This window comes from Cyprinus carpio, chromosome A14 (genome assembly GCF_018340385.1).
Source record: "Cyprinus carpio isolate SPL01 chromosome A14, ASM1834038v1, whole genome shotgun sequence".
Lineage (NCBI taxonomy): Eukaryota > Metazoa > Chordata > Actinopteri > Cypriniformes > Cyprinidae > Cyprinus > Cyprinus carpio.
The window spans coordinates 13,299,728-13,321,118 of NC_056585.1; the positions used below are offsets into that span (position 1 = coordinate 13,299,728).

The window sequence follows — 21,391 nt, forward strand, 5'->3', positions numbered from 1 at the left end:
TTGTGAAAGAGAGAAACCGTGGGAGATGGAGGGAGAAAAATTGCAAAAATGCTTCTTGCACTCTGCAAGACGTCCATCCTCCATGGCAGTCATATGACATCACACATTGAAAATGAAGTCCACTGCTGGAAACCATCATTCTCTCAGTACCCAGAGCGCTGGAGTGTTTGCCAGTATTTAGCCTGAGCATTTACTCAAACAGTCAGTAATCATGCTTACATAACTAATTATTGCCTGGATGTCACACCCCTGGAAGGCCTTTTCTTTCAGCTGATTGTTTGGGGAAAATGAAAAGATGGCTGATTAGATTCACTACACTGCTTCAAAGCAACAGTCCATTATTTCACCATGCTCCCCTGAAAGGAAGGACCTGTTAAAGGGCAATCATCCTGATATTCATAAAATCATGGGCTGTAATATGACGATGAATGCATATTTTGTTCTGTTTATGGCTTTTTGAAACAGAAACGTAAGCATTATGGTTCAGTGATGCAGAGATGTGCATCCTCTTCACTTGATTAGTGCGGCTGATGGTAGGATTGGTGTGAAAAGAATCATTGTGTATTTTTTGATATGTTTGTGTGATGTTTGACAAATACATTTGTTTATTTGGTTGTTACAGCACTGATGTGCATTCATTCTGCCACCAGAAAAGAGAGAGAGGTTCTTAGGCCTGTTTCACACGTATACTGTGTCTGCAGGGCTGCAAGCATTACAGATTGATTTAAATAGTTCCTGTTTTAATATATTTTGAAATATAATTTATTCTTGTGACATCAAATCTGAATTTATAGCATCATTACTCCAGTCTTCAGTGTCACATGATCCTTCAGATATTTCTAAATATTATTCATGTTGAAAACAGTTGTGCTGCTTAGCATTTTTGTGGAAACTGTGAAACTTTTGATGGATAAAAACGAACAGCATTTATTTGAAAAATTTGAAGCAATTTGATGCATCTTTGCTGAATACACGTATTAATTCAGAAATCAGAAATGTATAAATATACTTGGTGATTACAAGTCAGGTAATTGCAAATTTTTATCTCATAATTCAGACTTCTCACAATTGAAGAAGTAATTCAGAATTTAATATTTTTTTGTCGCAATCCTGAGAAAAAAAAATCATAATTGCAAGAAGATGAGACATAAACTCTGAATTGTGAGAAAAAAGTCACAATTGAAAGGTGGAAACACGCTACCATCATACACATGCAAATACTTGATAAATTATTTTTGAATTAAATGCATTATAAAATAGTGAGAAGTTTTGTACTGAATGGATGAAAGAAAGCCACACAGAAGTTTTGGAACATAAGGATGAGTTTAAAAAAAAAAAAAATCAGAACGTACGCAGACTATTTTTTAAGTGAACTGTTCCTTTAAAATATTTTTTTATTTTTAGAAATAATCTGTGTGAATTTATTTTGGGCATAAACATACTGGGTATATCACATCAGCATTACCCATGACACCCTGCATGTAATACTATATCAGTGAAGAAGGATGACAAGATATAAGGCCCATCTGTACTGCAGGTAAACAACAACATGACAAAGACACTAATAGAAGAGATTATAAATCATGAGACTTGAGTATTTTCAGGCCATTCACTGCAGTGGTTTGAAAACAGCATGACATGATGGATGCATTTCACATATTGCCTCAAGCACACGAGTACACAAACCCCCACACACAGCTTCCTATTCCCTCCCCATTGCACTTCCTTTGTTTTGTATCAGTCTACATTATTTCTTCATGCCCTGTGCCTTGAGAAAATCCCTCGCATGCAAACTGCAGAACATCCACCATGTGGAAATGGCAATCCACCATGTGGAATGGCATCCAGAGACACAGCGAGAGTCAAACATCTGCTGTAGCGTTCAGCTTCTCTTCTCAGTGTGAGCCTGTGGCGTCTTGAGTAATGACTGTGGTGCGATGTATACCCTCAATCCGCTTTTCCTGCTCCTGCAGAAGAGATACAGAAACATATCTAAGCAAACAAATGGGTGTGTGAGTCCTTCCTTTAGAGTCCATATATAGATATATGCAAAATTTTGAGGTTTTTGAAAGTCTTTTATGTTCACCAAGGCTGATCAAAATGTTATAAAATCCAAATTAAAACTTTAATATATTCTAAAATGTAATTTGTGATGCAAGACTGAATTTTCAGCATCATTACTTCAGTCTTCAGTGTCACATGATCCTTCAGAAATCATTCTAATATGCTGATTTGCTGCTCAAGAAACGTCTTATTATCAATGTTGAAAACAGTGGTGCTACATAATATTTTGTAGAAGTTTTGATACTTTTTTTTAGTATTCTTTGATGAATATAAAGTTTTAAGAAAGTAATTTTATTATTAATGTTTTTTTTTTTTTTTTTTTTTTTTTTTTTTGATATATTTTTATATATTTTTGATTCATTTTTTAATGTTTTATTTTTTACATAATAAATAAATAAAATGGTTTGAAAGAAAAATGTATCATTATATGGTTTTCAACATTGTTCCCATGCATGTTCTTTTTTAATTATTCCCATACATTTTTAAATAATTAATTGAAGTTGTACTCCCCCACATATGTAAATATTTTTTAGATATTGTATAAAAATTATATATACAGGTCCTTCTCAAATTAGCATATTGTGGAATAAAGTTCCTTAGTTTCACCATAATGTAATGATAAAAATTAACATATATTTAGATACATTGCACCACAACTATTTGTTTTATACTGATGATTTTTGGCATACAGCTCATGAAAACCCACAATTCCTATCTCAAAAAATTAGCATTTCATCCGACCAATAAAAAAAAGTTTAATACAAGAAAAAAGTCAACCTTCAAATAATGTATGTTAGTTATGCACTCAATATTGGTCGTGAATCCTTTTGCATAAATACTTGCTTCAATGTCGCGGCGTGGCAGTGGGCATCAGCCTGTGTGCAACTGGCATGTTTTATGGAGGGGATGCTTCGATACGCGCCTTCACAGCTGGTGGGTCTTGGCGTCTCTCACTTTCTCTTCACATGATCCCCCAGATTCGCTATGGGTTTTTTTGTGCAGGAGAGTAGGCCAATTGGAGCACAGGTAATACCATTGTCAGTAACACCCATTTACCAGGCACTGTGAGCAAGTCGTGCTGAAAACGAAATCTTCATCCTAAAGCTCTTTCAGCAGATGGAAAGATGCAGTTGCTCCAAAATCTCCTGATAACATTGCACCTGCCCCCTTGATAAAACACGCAGTGACCAACACCAGCACTGACATGGCACCTCCAGACCATCATGATTGTTGGTACTTACTCTGGAGTCAGGCATTTGGCAGGCCATCTCCCCGTCTGCTCCAGAGTGGCACCTTGATTTGAAAATCAAAATTTGGCTTTCAAATCCGAAAATCGAAGTACATGGACCACTGAGCAACAGTCCGGCTGCGCTTCTCTGTACCCAGGTCCCGGCCTTCTGCCGCTGTCTTCTTTCTGGTTCAAAGCACACGCCGCACGGTGGCTCTGGATGTTTCTACTCCAGACTCCAGTCCCCACTGCCCCCAGTGTCCCCCAAGTCATCGGAAGCGGTCCTTCTCCACAATCGTTCCTCAGGGTCCGGGTCACCTCTTCTCGTTGTGCAGCGGTTTTTGCCACACTTTTTTCGTTCCCACAGGACGGCCCACTGAGGTGCCTTGATAACAGTCACTCTCAGTCCCCCTATTCGTTCAGAATTTCTTTCTGTGTATTCTCTCGCTTGAGGTGTCCTGGTTTGCCTTGGCCTTAGACAGCAGTCAATCGGCAGTCCTTACGCATGATTGCGTTTTGAGTACTGCTGGGAGTTTTTTAAAAGCCTCCAGGAATCTTTTGCAGGGTGTTTAGAGTTTTATTAGTTGATTCAGATTAATTGGTTATCTCAGAGACCTTTTGCATGATATGCGAGATAGGTTTGGGGTTTTCTGAGCTGTAGCAAAATCTTCAAGTATTAAAACAATAAAAGACCTGAAATATTTCAGTTGATGTACAATGAATCTAAAAGTATGAATTTTTAATTTTATATCATTACATTATGGTAATAACTTTTATCACAATATGCTAATTGTTTTGAGAAGGTAAATGTTTATAGTGTGATTTTAGTAGTAATTTTATCGCATTCCATTTTATAGTAATTTTATATCGTATCTATAAAATAATATGTTTTATATATTATACGTTTTTAAATACATTTTGCGTTATATAAAGGTACCAGTCCAAATGCAGATCATGGTTTAAATCACCACCGCAAGATGAGCCGTTCACATTGATGTCTTCTTCAAAAAATAACATAAAAAACATAAATAAAAACTAGACAGAGTTCAACAGAGAATGCAAGCGGAATTCTTACAACTTAAGCTTGACATGGCATCTTACAAATACGTCGTGTTTGATGCGAGATGCGAAATAAACAGCCAAGCGTGACGTCCTTCTTTAGAGTCCATATATAGAGTATATAGATCACATGAAATTTGAGGTTTTAACTTGAAAGTGCTTTTTTATGTCAATCACCAGTATATGTATTGTGTAACTTGATATTTGATCAAAATGTTATAAAATCCAAATTAAACTTTATAGACTTAATATATTCTACAATGTAATTTTTTTTTATGATGCAAGACTGAATTTTCAGCATCCTTACTTCAGTCTTCAGTGTCACATGCTCCTCAGAAACATTATAAATTGCCTGATTTATGCTCAAGAGACGTCATTCTCTTGATTGAACAACAGTGGCTACATCATTATATGGGTTCAACATTGTCCCATGCAATGTTCCTTTTTGGACTATCCCATACATTGTTAATAAGTAATTGCAGTTGTACTGCATATGTCAATATTTTTTGATATTGTATAAAAATTAGTGTAACAGTCCATTCAAACAAGTAGCATATTGTGGAAAAGTTCATTTATTTTCCATAATATAAAAAAAATTAAACCTTTGTTTTTAGATACATTGCACACAACTGCAAGTGATACGGGTCTTTTATTTGTTAATACTGATTTTTAGCATACAGCTCATGAAAACCCAAAATTCCTTCTTTAGCAGATTTCATCCGCCATTAAAAGAAAGTTTTTACAAAAAAAGTCAATCAATGGTTCAGTTAGCACTCAAGACTTGGTTTCCTTTTGCAGAAATGGAAACTGCTCAATTTTGGAGGCAGGCAGCATGTGGCACTGCGAGGTTTAGGAGGCCCAGTGCTTCGTAGCGGCCTAATTCATCCAAGTGAGTGGTTTCGTCAACTTTCTCTTCAGCAATATCCCACAATCAGGTCAAGGAGAGTTAGGCCAATTGAAGCACAGTAAGACCATAACCATACCAGTGTTTTCACGTGACAGGTTGGCCCTCGTTCTTACGAAATGTCTCTCCTAAAGCGTTTTACAATGAAGTCAATGAAGTTCTCCAAAATCGCCTGAAATATGCTGCATGTGAACCCTGCCCTTGATAAAACACAGTGGACCCAACACAATGACATGGCAACCCCCAATCATTATATTGACCGGGACTTCAGGCATTGTGGCATTGTTCCCTTCTCCCTCATCTTCCTCCAGACTCTTGGCATGTCCGAATGACATGCAATTTTTTTAGAAAAAAGTACTTTGGACCACTGAGCAACAGTCCAAAACTGTAGCCCAGTCAGGCGCTTCCTGCCGCTGTTCTGGTTCAAAAGCACACCCTGTGCACGGGTGTCTGGAATAGTCCGACTGCTTTGCGTCCCCCAAGTCAGTACTCGGGGTCCGTCACCTCTTCTCGTTGTGCAGCCACATCTTTTTTCTATCCCAAAGACTTACTGAGTGCCTTTGATAGCACCGCTTTATTAGTTCAGAATTATACCCTGTATATGGGGGCCTTCCTGGCAATCAGGTCGGCATATGATTGCGGTTGTATTAAAACAATAAAAGACCGGAAATATTTTCAGTTTGATGTACAATGAATCCTAAATATATGAAATTTTAATTTTTCATTTCATCTTATGAAAATAATGAACTTTTATCACAATATGCTAATTTTTTGAGAAGGACCTGTAAATGTTATAGTATTTTAGTAGTAATTTTATAGCATTCATTTTAATAGTAATTTTATATTTATATAGTATATAAAATAATATGTTTTATATATTATCGTTTTAAATACATTTTGCTTATATAAAAGGTACCATCCAAATGCAGATCATGTTTTATCAAACCACCAAGGGCAGATGGAGCCGTTCACACATGATGTCTTCATGCATTCAAAAAAATAAAATTAAAAAATAAATAAAAATCTAGACAGAGTGCAACAGACTAGAAACAAATGCAAGCTGAATTCTTCAAAGCTGAACAACTTAAAGCTTGACATGGCATCTTACAAATACGTCATTTATGATGCGAGATGCTGAATAAACAGCCAAGCGTGACGCAACAACCAAAGATGTCCATCTGGTGCATGTGCACATGGGCAAACCATTTATAAAAATAGCCCAGACAGAAAGCAAGAACAAGTCCTGTTTGACTGGCCCATGGATCTGCTTTAGACAGACTGACAAATGTGACTGTAAATACACTGTATATAGACTTTCAAGTGTGCTTTTTCTTTGAATATCAGTGATTGCTTGTGGTCAAATCACAGTCATATGTATTGTGTAACATGATATTGTTTAATAGCATAGAATATATTTAATTCTCAGTTTGTTTTATTCTATTTATGTTTGTTTGTTTGCTAGAATTCCAGACACTGCCATCCTATCTTCTGTGATCGCATGAGCTGAATCATAAATATGACCAACAAGTTAAATGACATTCCCTAAGCGGCTCAGGTGAGAGACTGAAGCTTTTTTGAATGAAACCACTGGATGAAACCACAGTTGTTGTAATTTTTTTTTTTTTTTTTTTTTTTTTTACAAAATAAGCTGCTTAGCTTTTTATTTGAAAATGTTTCTCAGGGAGAATCACTGGATTAGTTTGTGATTTGTAAGTACTGATTGTAGTGATCTGGCTCACACTAGACCAATAAATAAAATTTTAAGAAACACACACACAAACCCACAAATGAATCTGCAAGCTTGTAGAAAGCGAAAACTTAAGTTTTTGTATGCGGTATTGCGCCACTGACAAACTTAAACACCTCTGATTGGCCATTGCATTCTACAGACATGTCTCTGTAAAACATGTTGTAAATAGAAACTTTTGGCACTCTTCTTACAGGCTCACACAAATACAAGCAGGAGAGTTTGAAAGCAGCGCCTGTTGGCTGTCATAGTAGTAAAACATGAGTGAAACTGGCTGGCTTACTTTATAAGCTAAATTTAGGATGAACAGGTGTTTCTAGGTTTGGCATGCAAGCGTTTTCAAGTACTCTGGATTATGATAAGTAGAAACTCCTGACACATAGTGTTTCTAATAGAGCTTTAGGGTTTAGACAAAACACTGACTCCATTAGTTAAGAGCATCATTGACTGGCTTTATTAACCGGAGCTTAGACCTAGCTTACGGCACGCTGCGTTTTGAAGAGAGAATCTCTAAGCTATGCTAAAGCACTGAAGCTTTGAAGGCAAAGTCTCGCCGAAGGGCAAAGAGTCAGTATAGATCTGTTGTTGCTGAGGTCTGGGAGTGGTTAATGATCTCTTAAATAAAGTGAGCATGAGGAATTTTAATTTTTTTTTGGGGGGGGGCAATTGAGGCTCAAATAATTTATTGATCTACATTCTATCAATACTTAGAGACGACAAACAACTGAGAAAATTCCATGCATCTAATGCCTCTTTCACACATGCAGCACCCCTTGCAATTAAACATATTCTGGAAGGCGTTTGAATATAAATTTGTCACAACAGATTTGAAGAGCAAGGAATGAGTGAGTGTCAGAATATTCAGTATCACAGTCTTTAATAATCCAATCACAAGGGGAACGTAGGAGACACAGGAACACCTGGAAGGACGTTCAGAACCAACAAACTGAAAGGATTGGGGCCTTTAAACACAGGATAAATGAGGAAGAACAAGACACACCTGGTTTCAAATTAACAATCAACATGAGGAAGAAACTGGGTCACAGGGAGCAAAAACACACAGACAGGTACATAACCCTGCAGCAGTAGATAGTATATTAGGAACAAAATGATTGATTATCAATGCATGAATCCAGCTCATTTGTTTTCCATGCAACATTTTCAGTCATTATGTCCCTGCAGGCTCTACATTATTTAGAACAGTAAAATCTTTCACAGTAACTTCTCCATCACAAGATGGATCACATCACACAGGTAAAGTGTCTTCACTATCATTGGTAGTCGCAGTAATGATGTTCTAGTATTCATTACTGTTCAAATAATTTTTTATGTTTTTAAAAGGAGATTCTTATGTTCACTATGACTACATTTATTTGATTAAAAACTGCAGTTTTGTAAAATACAATATACAAATACAATATTACAATTTAGAGTGACTAGTGTTTTCTGTTTGAACGTATTTTCAAATGTAATTCATTTCTTTAGTGTCACATGATCCTTCAGAAATCATTCTAATGTGCTGCTTTTATTAATGTTGAAAACAGTTGTGCTGCTTAATATTTTTCTGGAAACTGATAATTTTTTTAGCATTCTTTGATGAATAAAAAGTTCAAAAGAGCAGCATTTATTTGAAATAAAAATCCTTTGTTATGTAAATGTCTTTACTGTCACTTTTGATCAATTTAATGCATGCTTACTGAATAGAAGCATGAATATCTTTCAAAACTATATTACTGACCCTAAGCCTTTCAATGTTAGTGTGTAGAATTAATGTCTTTAAGAAAGAATATATGAATATTGTCCCAGCAAAACTGATAGGCACTAATTAGTATCAAATTAACATCAGTTCTACGCTAGGGTTCATATAAAATCCAAAGATCTGAAAAGTTAATTAGCTACATATTCAAGTAGAAATGATCCCAACACTGCCTTCAATCAACCCAAAAACCCGAACCGCAAATTACATTGACAAAAACACTACGACCTGTACTTTAAAAAGACTGTAAAAGTCAACAGCCCTCTTCATTTTCTAAATTGTATATAGCGGAGTTCTTCTACAGTCTCAAACCCTTTGAATCTAAAGCATTCTGTTATAGAAACTCTCGAATATCTCTTTACATGGCAGTGCATTTCATTTTGTCTTTCTCACAGGACGCTCAGACGCAGATGCTCTTGTGTTCTCCAGCGCCTGGATAGCATGTTGAAATCCTGCAAAGTATTAGTGTCACATGGGCTGCTCAGGATGCAGAGCGTGTTGGCATAATCTGACGGTGAGTAGTGTTTCTCTCTCCGGAGATGAGCACACTCATCCCGCTGAACCACACAAGCAAACAGCAAAGCATTAAAGACAAAAAAAAAACAAAAAAAACAAGAGTCTCACCTGCATTAATCACGGCCTTTTTTAAACCCACACGTGTTTGTGTTTGATGACAAACGGCAGGAAATGATGAGGTCCAAAATACTCAATTCACTGCGTAAAATCCCTGAAGTATCATGATGGTATCCATGACAACACCATATTAGACTGATCGATTACCAAATTTATATACTGCATGCATTCTAATACTAATAACATTAAAATGCCCAGTTTTCTAATGTAATTAGAACGTTATTGAATGAAAGGTTACTAAAATATTTCATAATATATTCTTTTTTTTTCATGTAGAATATTATATTTACATTTATTTTTAATATTTATAAACACATTCTCTCAACATTATGACAGCATTTCTGAAATAAAAATAACATCATGAGGATGTTCAAATAGTGTTGTTCTAAGAATGTTTTCTGTATATCAAATATTACTGAATATTATTGTAATAATGTTATAAGAACGTTCCATAAACATTATTTTAAGAATGTTTTGTCCGAACATTTATATAACTTTTTAAAAACTTTAGTGAAAGTTGTGAGAACATTTCCTTTTAGTTGGGGAAGGACTGAAAAAGTTCATGTTGAGTGAGAGTAAGAGTAAAACTTAGTTGTTATTAGGTCGGCACATTTGTCTTTTTCTCTTCTGATGCTTTGCATCAGATAATGAGATGTTGTAGATAACTTATTGCCACAGAAAGGACAAATGAGAGGAAAATATACTAATTGTTTTATCCAGTGGGGAAAAGAGACTGTTGGAAGTCAGCAAAATGGCTAAAAAGTCTCTCTCTCTCTCTCTCTCTCTCTCTCTCTCTCTCTCTCTCTCTCTCTCACTCTCTCTCTCTCTCTCTCTCTCTCTCTCTCTCTCTCTCTCTCTCTCTCTCTCTCTTTTATCTATTTGGGTATAGATATTGTTGGATGTCTGAATAATGTTTTGAATGTCTTGCAAAAGTTCATGATTAGCAGATGATGCATTGCTTTCATTGAACCTTCACCAAACTCAACATGACTGAAGGGAGAACAAATGAAAAGTTTATTGTCATAAGCCAGCCATCCCTCAAAGTTTATTAGATAATGTGGTGGATATACAGTACAGTAGGGTGGATGATGGTAGTTCATCTTCTCAAACAAGACTATATATATATTGTTTACTATTATTTACATCCTATTATAGTATTTATCATTATTTGTAATTAGCCTTTTAATTTTATATTTTAAGTTTTTATTTAAAATTTATTTAAAATTTTAATAATTTTATGTGCTTTTTTCATTTTTAGCATTTTTTTAGATTTCTATATAACTAATTATATAACGTTTTATTTCAGTAATTTTAGTTCTTGTATTTATTTATTTCACTTTACTTCTTATTTTCAGTTTTTTCACTGTTTAAGTTTTAATGTTTCTGTTTTATCTTATCTTACATATACTTTATTTCATTTGCCAAAACAAATGTTAATAATTTTACTTTAGAACAACACCTTAGGGGGGAATAAATAAAGAAAAATTAAATGAATTATTAATTCATATTAAAATGAATAATAAATATTCAATACTCTGCACTATATTCCTAGGTCACTAATCAAATTTAAGAAAATTAGTTACACTGAGCAAGCAAATTCATTTGTACAGACAAACAGATTTTCATTTCGACTGCTGCTTTCACTAAAACAAAATGAGAAATGTTTTATTTCTCATCATATTTTCATTAAAATGGCTCCACTGATAATATAATTTGTGATTTAATTTTTTTTTATTATTAAAGAATAGAAGCATTTATAGAGGTCTTCAACTTTCTGTGCCCCCACTGTATATTGAAATTACTTTATGACATTTTTTTTTTTTAATTCAAGCCATTAAAATGTTTTCAATAAACTATCTTTTAAGTGAGCACTCCCAGGCTTCCTACAGACATTGCCTTAATTTCAATCACACAGTTTGAGGGTTACACTTTTATCTCTTGCAGTAATTGGCAGAAAATTACAAATGCTGTGGCTGTGGTTTTCTTACCCTACCAATATGGTTTTCCTTATCGAGCCCCTCTCTGGTATAGGGCCAGAGCTCAACAGAGGAGAAGAACATTTCTTTTTCTCATTCCATGAAATTGGCCACATATAGGGCCAAATGGGCTCTTTCTGTACACACAGAGAGGCTTGTGTGTTCATTTTTCCTTTGGATTTTAGCTCGAGATGTTCCTGAAAGTCTGTTCATCAAATGCAATATTGAACTAAGTGTGTGTGTGTGTGTGTGTGTGTGTGTGTGTGTGTGTGTGTGTGTGTGTGTGTGTGTGTGTGTGTGTGTGTGTGTGTGTGTGTGTGTGTGTGTGTGTGTGTGTCTAAGGGAAGACGTCTGCATGTTAAGCATTCTTCAGATAACGACCCTTTCTTTGTGCTTTCATTTCAAGGATACAAAAGCAATCACAAGTAACCATGGTTACAGATGTACGTCTTCTCTCTTTGCAGATATGGCATTATATCAAACATTTATGACTTAATTTGTGACTGGAGCAAATTTAATATCATGTGATTGAATCTTATGCTTTGATATGTGTGGTATCCATCACCTCGCAGGACGTGTCTTGAATCCTCAGACGCTGAGAGCTTTGCCTGACAGGGTGCATACATAAAGGTCTGTCCTGTGTGGCGTATGAGATTAGGGTGTTGGGATTATGAGCTGTTTCACGGCTAAAGGGAGATGGCTAATCTCTCCTCCACAGGCTCAAGAAAATCTGTTCTAGACTGTTTGATGGGGTCGTGTTCGTTTCTCCAGCAAAAATCAGACTCTCTTTTGCTGCTCTCACCACAGGCTACAGTGTAGGAAATACAAATAACTGCTGTTGTTTTTTGTTTTTTTACATTTTTTGAGTTAGTTACACACATACTTGCTCTTTCTCTGTAAAATAAATAAATATATAAACCAGTGAAAAAACAGCCAGTACTTCACAATTAAAAATATGGTAGCAGCCATTTAATTTTTACAGGACTGAGCTTAAATGTATGGTTAAAAATTTATAATTCATTAACTGTAATCAAATCTATTTGGTACCTGTATAATATACTCATAACCTCCAATACTAAAAAATGCAATAAACATTGATTAAAACAACATAAGATGTAAGATAAAACCCAAATGTAGATAATTTTTTTACAAAAAATAACAAGAAAAATGATTATTTTATATATATATATATATATATATATACCAGAGAATTGTGGGAATGTTTTTTTTTTTCTGCAAATTGTTTTTGTAAATTTATTATTTTGTAAATTTATAAGCCTTTTTTGAGACCATTTGAGAGCAACTGTCTAGCAATGAAGAGATGAAACTGATGCAAAGATTCATTTTTTTTTTTTATCACATCGCTGGGAAATGACTTGAACATATGCAAAAGTATCCAAGAAGCAAACATCCTGTGCATCAAAAGGTTGAGTGCCCTAAAACCATTAGTACCATTTGCAAGAACTTACTTGATCTCTCACTTGTTTCAACACTGAAAACAATTCAATTATGATATAACATAAGTGATTATAGGAACTTTGTTTTTGACAAATTACAGTTTGAAACCCAAGGCCAGCTCTCTCATTATACCTGATGAATGCTAGTAAAGCCCGGTGTTCTGTCGATTTATCCTACGCTGTCAGATTTTCCTACCTCCCATTAAAACAGTGGGTAGTACAATTCGACAACGAAAAATGCTGCTGATAAAATTATGGTTTATTAACATCTACACATACCATAACCCTAAACCTACCCTTACAGTAATGCAAATACAGTAATTATGTGTTAAATTCGCGGTTGAAGCAAGAAGGGATACATTTACAGGAAACCAGCAATAAATAATTTTTTCTACGTATTAGATTGTGTTTTATTAAATTCTATACCTACCCCAACCCTAAACCTACACTTACATTAACGCAAATACATTAAATATAGTTGTTTATCATGAGAAAAAGGACGCGATATTGCTGTGCCCATGCGCAGTTAACCCTAGCTGGTAGGAAAATCTGACGGGTAGGATAAAATGTCAGGACACCGGCCCAAATGTTGTGTTATTCTTAAGGAGGTAAATTGCCAGTTATTATTATGCCTGTGAGATGGTCAGTTCTGTGACGTGGGTGGGTTTGTGGGGTATTGCATGCATTATGCTATAAAAAGATTTTACACTAAGTCAGTAAACATAGGGGATAATATACGGTTAATATAAAGCTATTTTCCATATTTAAGGTGTTGTTCCTGTATTTTGAATTATGCATTGCATTGGTTATTTGTGCATTTAGGGTTAAACTACATGTCTGTAAACTTAACCGATAATGTCCTGGCAGTAAATGACAGAAAAAAAAAAAAAAATTCTTACTTTTTTTTTTCTTACAGTTTACTGTTTAAAGGAATATATTTCTGTTTTCTGCTATGGTCTCTTATTAAAAGTCTAAAGGGAATAATACAAGTTCAATTCAAGTTGAACAAAAATTAATTTCAACTTAATTTCAAATCTGGGCTACAGTGAAGCACCTACAATGTAAGTAGAAAATTACATATATAGTGTGTGTGTGTGTGTGTGTGTGTGTGTGTGTGTGTGTGTGTGTGTGTGTGTGTGTGTGTGTGTGTATATAAATTATATTTATTTTTACAGTCTTTTACATTTTTACATTGTTCAATAATCAAGTCATCTATTTACATTTTTGATTCAAAACAATTATGCTTTCTATGAAAAAAAAAAGCCTTTTAACACAAGAATGGGTTTAAGTGCTTTTATACAATTTCTAAGCTTCACATTTATGCTTTTAAATCCTTCAAGAAAGCTGCCCAGTCACTTCCATTGTAAGTGTGTCACTGTGACCTTGCTGGTATATAACAAATAACGAGTCAAAATAATTTTTACCCAGTATTCAACATTATGCACAAATGCTGTTGACTGAGAATCGAATGTTGCATTTTTATTATTAGTAGTAGTAGCAGTAGTATTTATTCATTTATTTATTTTTTTTTTTGTAAGATGCATCCTTGAGTCAACAGCCTTTCTATGCATAAGGGTAACAAATAACAAATCCTCCAAAGGTTTCTTTTAATGGTAATTGGAAAATGGCTGAAAAAGAACAGGCTGAAGGAGACCTTTAACATTTAGCGCACAAACACAATTAAGTAGTCTGAGAACAATTGCTGAGAGAACTCAGTGCATTGTGTTGCTGTGATATTTTATGTTTTCTCAGCTACCCATTTTGGACAGTGTCAGGTTGCTGTCCCCTTCCTCCATATAGCATAATGCACCACATCCATTAGTATTCTTTTCAGACCCAGAACAAGGTGAGACAACTTGCAATTATTATGAACCCTTTTAACAGATTTTGGCAGGCTGCTTTTGGAAAGTTTGTATTGAATTACAAATAGTCCTAATTATGCACATCACAAGTTTACAAGCCACTACACACACTCATTTGAACAGATAAGCATGCTGTGGCTATATAATCATTTTAATTATTTTACAGCTTTTTTTTTTTTTTTTCGCTATCGTTATCAGTAATCTGGGCACAGATATATCTCAGACCGGGCCGGTAATACTGTAATAGGTTTCACCATGCTTTATGTAACAGGAGCGAGTGATTAAATATTTGATATGGCTGCTGTGCTAACATCCATATCCCCATCTTCACCACAGGGGAACAAGATGACTCTGGGAATCAGTACTTCTGAAGGGCATGACGGGAATTAGTCACGAAACACCTGCTCTGCCTTGATAACACTTTACTTTTGTCTGTCAGAATAACGTCCTGCAACACTTTGTGATGTCACAATTGAACACTGAACGTTCCAACCACTGATCTATATATAATGACTCTCTATTATAGATCAGTGGTTCCTACACAAACGTATAATTAGAATGAGGCATATCACACTGCAGTGATTTTAGATTGTACACCACAGTGTTTTAGCATGCAAGATGTGTCACTGTGAATGCATTTAAGTACCAGTTGTCATCTAAAGGATCTAAAGTGTGTCATATTTTTGGCCATTTGTTGCATATTTTTGAAAATAGATTTTAAATATATATTTTAAAAAGCATTTAAAAATATATTTTGTTCTCCATATTTTTCAGACTAAGAAAATACATGCATGTCACATTTGAATAATTTTTTGTTGTTGTCTATTACATACTGTTGAACATATATTCAAATAAAAAAAGACTGAAAATTTAAGACTTTTTGCCCCTAAAATATATATTATAATGGTTTATGACAGTTAAAAGTATATTTTAAAATACAAAAATATGTATCATTGAGCTTCAGTGTTTGCAACATATATTTAGCATTTATTTATATATATTTAATATATTTTGGCTGGCAAAAAAATGTGCATCCCTCCAAAACAGAGAAAACTATCTAAACATATTTAAAAAAAAAAAACGAAAACAATAACAAAATGACAGAAATTTAGAAAATTAATTCTTAAAACATTAAATAAAATTAAAATGTAAAATATAAAAATAAATACTAGCTCAAAATATTGCTAAAAAATATAATAGTATCTCAATGATTCTAAAATGTGCCTGATAAATTGTATACATTGTAATGTTCAGATAAGAAGGGTTAATATTCAAAGTAAAAAAACAAAATGGTGCTAGATAAAATAGACTGAACAAATTATATCCAATATAAGTCAATATTGATAAATTTAAAAAGATGCAACAGCACTCTATATAATCAGACTCTATATAATCTCATTGCTGAGAAATTATTCCTATTTTACAGTGATTTTTATTGTGATTTTTTTTTTTTTTTCAAAATATTACTTTCATTTTATATTACTGGTTTTAATGTTTCCCTCAAACCTTATGACAATTAATTCAATACCATTTCAGTTAAATGTACAGTATGTCATGGTCATGTTTTGGCAGATTATTTATTTAAGATAATGTATTTCAAAAACCTACTGACTTTATGAACTTTAAACCTTTTTGCATCCTAAAACACTTATCTTGCTCTTCTCAAAACTGTCTCTCTCTCCCGACTCTGTTGGGAGTTTTGACCCAGCAAGGGGTGAGTAAATACATGTATTCCCAAAGTGATTTCACAGGCCTGTGGTCCAAAGAGAGCTCAATCTGTGCTCTGGATTAGGAAGTCATGATTGACAGCTTGAGTGCTGGACAACACGACTGGCAGGAAAGTGAGGATATCTCAGAATGTGCCAAGACTTTCTTCTTTTTTCTTCCTCCTACTTCCTCTTCCTCTCATCTCATTTACTGGTTCTTTGCTTTTACCTTTTATCCTTTCTTCACACAGATTCAAGTTCTCTATTTTTAACTAGCTTTTTAAATTGGATGTACACTGTGATTTTTTTTTTTTTTTTTTTTTTTTTTGAAGTTAAATAAAACAAAGATTATTGGAGTATGTTTTACAAGAAAATAATATTTCAATCTTTCTTTAAAAAAAAAAAAGTTACATTTAATTCAATGTGTTACTTTGCCGTTTCTTTGTAATTATCTGTGAAATTTACTTGAAGTTTCTGGCCAGTTTATAGAGTGTAAAAATAAAAGCTGCAAAAGTGGGTTTTCATAGTGATGTAAAAGAACCATTTTTTCTTTGTATGAAGAATATTTTAATATCTGAATAACCTCTTTTTTAACTATAAATAACCTTTTGTGCAAAGGAATCTGTTTGCATTTTCTTTTTATGCATGGATGTTAAAGGTTCTTCATGGAACCATCAATACCAATAAAGAACCTATTTTTAAGAGTGTACTATAAATATAACATGATTTTTTTGATCACCGGACAGATTTGCATTATTTTCTCTGAAATCTATAGTTTTCCAGAGAGCGGTTGTCTTTTTTCCTGTACTTAATGCTCATGTTGCAGGTAATTCGTTTATAGTTCATTAAAGTCTCCTCACAAAATTAAATCTGAGTCTAAAATAAAACTTTACTCCAAAAATGGCCATAATTTACCACACTACCACACAAGTCGAGACAGTTGCAGACTATTACAATATGATGAGAAAACTGTGCTGAAAAAAAAAGCCTGACTATTCTTGCTTTTCAAAGTCAACTAGATGCTTTCCACCCATAACTCTATTTTCTCTCTCTCTTCTTTTTTGATTCTATATCTCCTGAGTCTCATTGATCAATACGCAAACAGAGCAATTTCTCTCCATCCATCATTTTATGGTCAATAACAGCAGAACACAAGGCAGCGAAATGAAAAATGATGTCTCAAAATCACGCCTACTGCATGGCCCGATGCATACTGTAATAACTCAGCCAATCATTAACTCCCCATAAACATAAAACACGCTGACACACATGCACATACATGTCACTGACTGGCCCTAGCATCGCAGTGCTAACACACATGTGTGCTTTAAATGATATGAGACGCCCACTCTTCTACACTGATGTCCTGTCACTCTGATTCCAGTGCTTCTGAATTTTCTTTGATGCAGTTCTGTTATAGCCTCTGGGAAAGCTTAAATCTTTGTTCTTGTTTCATTCATTTTAGTGATTTTGGATGCTTTTAATCATGTAGTGGTAATATAAATTGATATTATTATTATTTGTTTTTTAGATAATTGTTATTTTTAGTATATGTTCTGGTGAGGTTGGGTATTTGATCTGATTTGGTGGGACACAATTAAACTGATTTAATATAAATTGATTATTAAACAATGTAGTATGTTTGTATGTACATATATATACAGTGTATATATATAGCCACACAAAATATATATATATATAAATAATTATATATATATATATATATATATATATAAAATGTATGTATATGTATATACTGTATATGTAATCTATTAAAATAGTTTGCAAGTTATTTTAAATTGTAAAAAATGCTCAACATTATTACAGTTTATACTGTATGCTTCATCAAATATATGCAAAAAAAATCTTAATATGGTTATGGTTACCATATATATGGTTATTCATTTAATTTGAGCTTTATTTATTTATTTATTTCTATTTTCTGGTGGAAGATGCATTCTATATCAGCTTGCTCCCTCAGTTTAAATGAATGTGAAAAGGCATTTGGTTATGATATCTTTAAATTAGGAAACAATTTGATACTTTGTTCACAAATGAGAACTTTCCATTTCTTTCTGAACTTCTCCAGTTAGGGCTAACGTTTCTTTTCAACCTTTCATCTTGAAAGCAGAGAGATACGGACACAGCTTCATTTCCTATACGGGCACGCTGCCATTCCTGCTCTGGCCTGATTCCAGTGCGAGAGAGAGAGAGAGAGAGAGAAAGGGAGGACACTGCTGAGTGTTCAAGGGCACTAGCAGAGATGTACTTCTTTCACCTATATATATAAGATACCTCAGCTCAGCTAAAAAATAAGGTGTAATAAAAGTTCATGACTTTAGCTTTGTTCCAAAACCTGCCTGCCGCGCTGTCTACGGGCATCACAGGTAGCTACCTTTTATGACAGCATAATAACTATTTTGGAACCCTTTTCAAATATTCAGATTTAAAAATTAAATTATTTAAATCTGTTTCAGTTTCTTTTACGTATTTTAAGTATATTAGAATATCTCTTACACTGTTTGCTTGTTGCACTGAATTATGGGAGTAAAAAAAGGCATTTTAGAAAGAAACAAAATTGTAAATGCAACACTTTTGTTTTTGCTCCCATTTTTCATGAGCTGAACTAAAAGATCTAAGACTTTTTCTATGTAAGGAATATTTCTATTTTTTTTTTTTATTGTTTTTGTATTTGTCTGTGTTTGTGTTAGTGATCATTCCACCTCCACCTGGCATATCAAGATGTTGTTAGACAGCATGATTATGTACAGGTGTGCCTTAGGATTAAAAGGCCACTCTAAAATGTGCAGTTTTATCACACAGCACAATGCCACAGATTGTCGCAAGTTTTGAGGAAGCGTGCAGTGGCATATCAAGATGTTGATTAGACAGCATGATTATTGTACAGGTGTGCAATTTTCATGCTGACTGCAGGAATGTCTACCAGAGCTGTTGCATGTGGATTTTGGGTTTATTTCTAACTGTCCTCACAACCACATGTGGCCGATTGTGACGGCATCAGAACAGGAGATCCACATCCAGCATGTTCACAGGCAACAGCTCTGGTGGACTCTCCTGCAATCAGCATGCCAATTGCATGCTCCCTCAAAACTTGCGACATCTGTGGCATTGTGCTGTGATAAAACTGCACATTTTAGAGTGGCCTTTTATTGTGGCCAGCCTAAGGCACACCTGTGCAATAATCATGCCGTCCTGTGAGGTGGATGGATGATCTCGGCAAAGGAGAAGTGCTCACAGATTTAGACAGATTTGTGAACAATATTTGAGAGAAATAGGCCTGTTGTTTACATAGAAAAAGTCTTAGATCTTTGAGTTCAGATCATGAAAAATGGGGGCAAAAACAAAAGTGTTGCGTTTATAATTTTGTTCAGTGTAGAAGAGGCTTCACATCTTGAGCACTTCTAGATGCCTCAAAGGAATAGTTCATCCAAAAAATGTAATTTGCTGAAGATTTACTCACTATTACATCACTTGCTCACCAATGGATCCTCTGCAGTGAATGGGTGCCGTCAGAATGAGAGTGCAAACAGGTGAAAAAAACATCATAATAATTCACAAGTAATCCACACAGCTACAGTCAAACAAATCCATAATTTAATGTGTGTCTGTGTGTTTGTTCCCTTTACCTTGAAGTCAATTGTAATGCAGTATACAATAGGCCACATTAAATTTTACACCATAAGCAAACATGGAATTAATTAACGGCACGGTTTGCATGTTTCACTCCGTTCTTTTGAGATGATGTGCCTCGGAGCGACATGCCAGCAGAGAATTTCCATTCATCCCAGGCTTTGAAAGAGTAAATAAACATGCAGGCAGGCCTTTTGCCGTGTGCTGTCTGCAGTCTCAGAAAACCATAATCTCTGCTCCCCAAACTCTCTGCCCTTTAACATTTTTACAGTGCTTAGAGGGGCCACACACTGAGCTTGAAAATGTTAAGTATCGATTGGTGGGGGGACTACAAAGGACCCGGCACCTGGGATAGCAGGATGCTTGAAAACCTCTCCTAATGAAGCTGGCATTTGCAGTCTTCAGCAGGACATATGGGCCGCCTGGCCGGCGTTTGTCATCCTGTTTAGAACCCCCTCAGGCTTTTTGGATGGGAAAATGTGTGACGAATGCTGAGTGTAACCATTAAGCATTGTACGTGAAGATAAACTGTCTCTGATAAGTTATTAGTTGTGCTTCCTGATGAAATAGTCACTACTGATGCAGAATGTAAATATGTTGCTCTTCATTTTAAAATTTTCATGTTGTCGCTGTTGCTTTTTTAAACTCATTATCAGCCAAAGAATTTGAGTGATAAGTTGAACCTTAGAATGTCTTAATTTTGTTCCCTTTTTGGGTACAATGACTGTAATGAACAGCAGTTTTACGTTTTAACTTCTGTAAATTTTAAATGTTTAAAAAAAATCGAAAACTTTTATTTCCATGTTTTAAAAAATCACAGCTTTTTAATGTATTTTTAGACTTTTGGATCCCCTTAAATGTTGCCAGATATTGCTCCTGCTGTCTGGTCATGCTGGTCACAGACCACAAACACAGGTAGAAATCTTTTCATATAAATATAACTTAGAGACCGTGGCATGATTGAGAAAGATGAATATGAGCATACTCAGAGTGCTATAATTACACACTCTTAAGTTGATCGTGACCTGTGATTACAGGAACAGACCGAGTGCCATCTTGTCTGATTTGGGGGCCGTTTCATGGTCGTTAAGGAGCATTCATCTAATTAGCAGGATGTGTCTGCACTTGCCTGGAGAATCAGCTGTTTTTTGTGTCAGATTGGGACATGAGTGGGTCCACTCTGTCTGAGTTGTCACGTTATGCAGTATAACAGTCTATTTTAGTTTCATAAACTGCTAAACAAACAATCCAAACAGTGGATATTTTTTGGTGATTATAGATTTTTTAAAAACAACTCATATACAGTTAGACTAAGGAAGAGCATTCATGGATAATGTGTTTTGTGGTG

At 34.6% G+C, this 21,391-nt stretch overlaps 1 long non-coding RNA gene across 2 annotated transcripts; it reads left to right on the forward strand.

The window, feature by feature from the left end:
* Positions 1–8,008: 8,008 nt before the first annotated feature.
* LOC122147423 lies at positions 8,009–15,499 on the forward strand. Of its 2 annotated transcripts, XR_006161615.1 has the most exons (4): positions 8,009–8,069; positions 8,185–8,256; positions 9,154–9,272; positions 15,023–15,499. It is a non-coding gene; the product is annotated as an uncharacterized LOC122147423 (long non-coding RNA). The 2 variants fall into 2 exon arrangements; XR_006161614.1 differs by lacking the exon at positions 8,009–8,069 and having other exon boundaries at positions 8,076–8,256.
* The last annotated feature ends 5,892 nt before the right edge of the window (positions 15,500–21,391 follow it).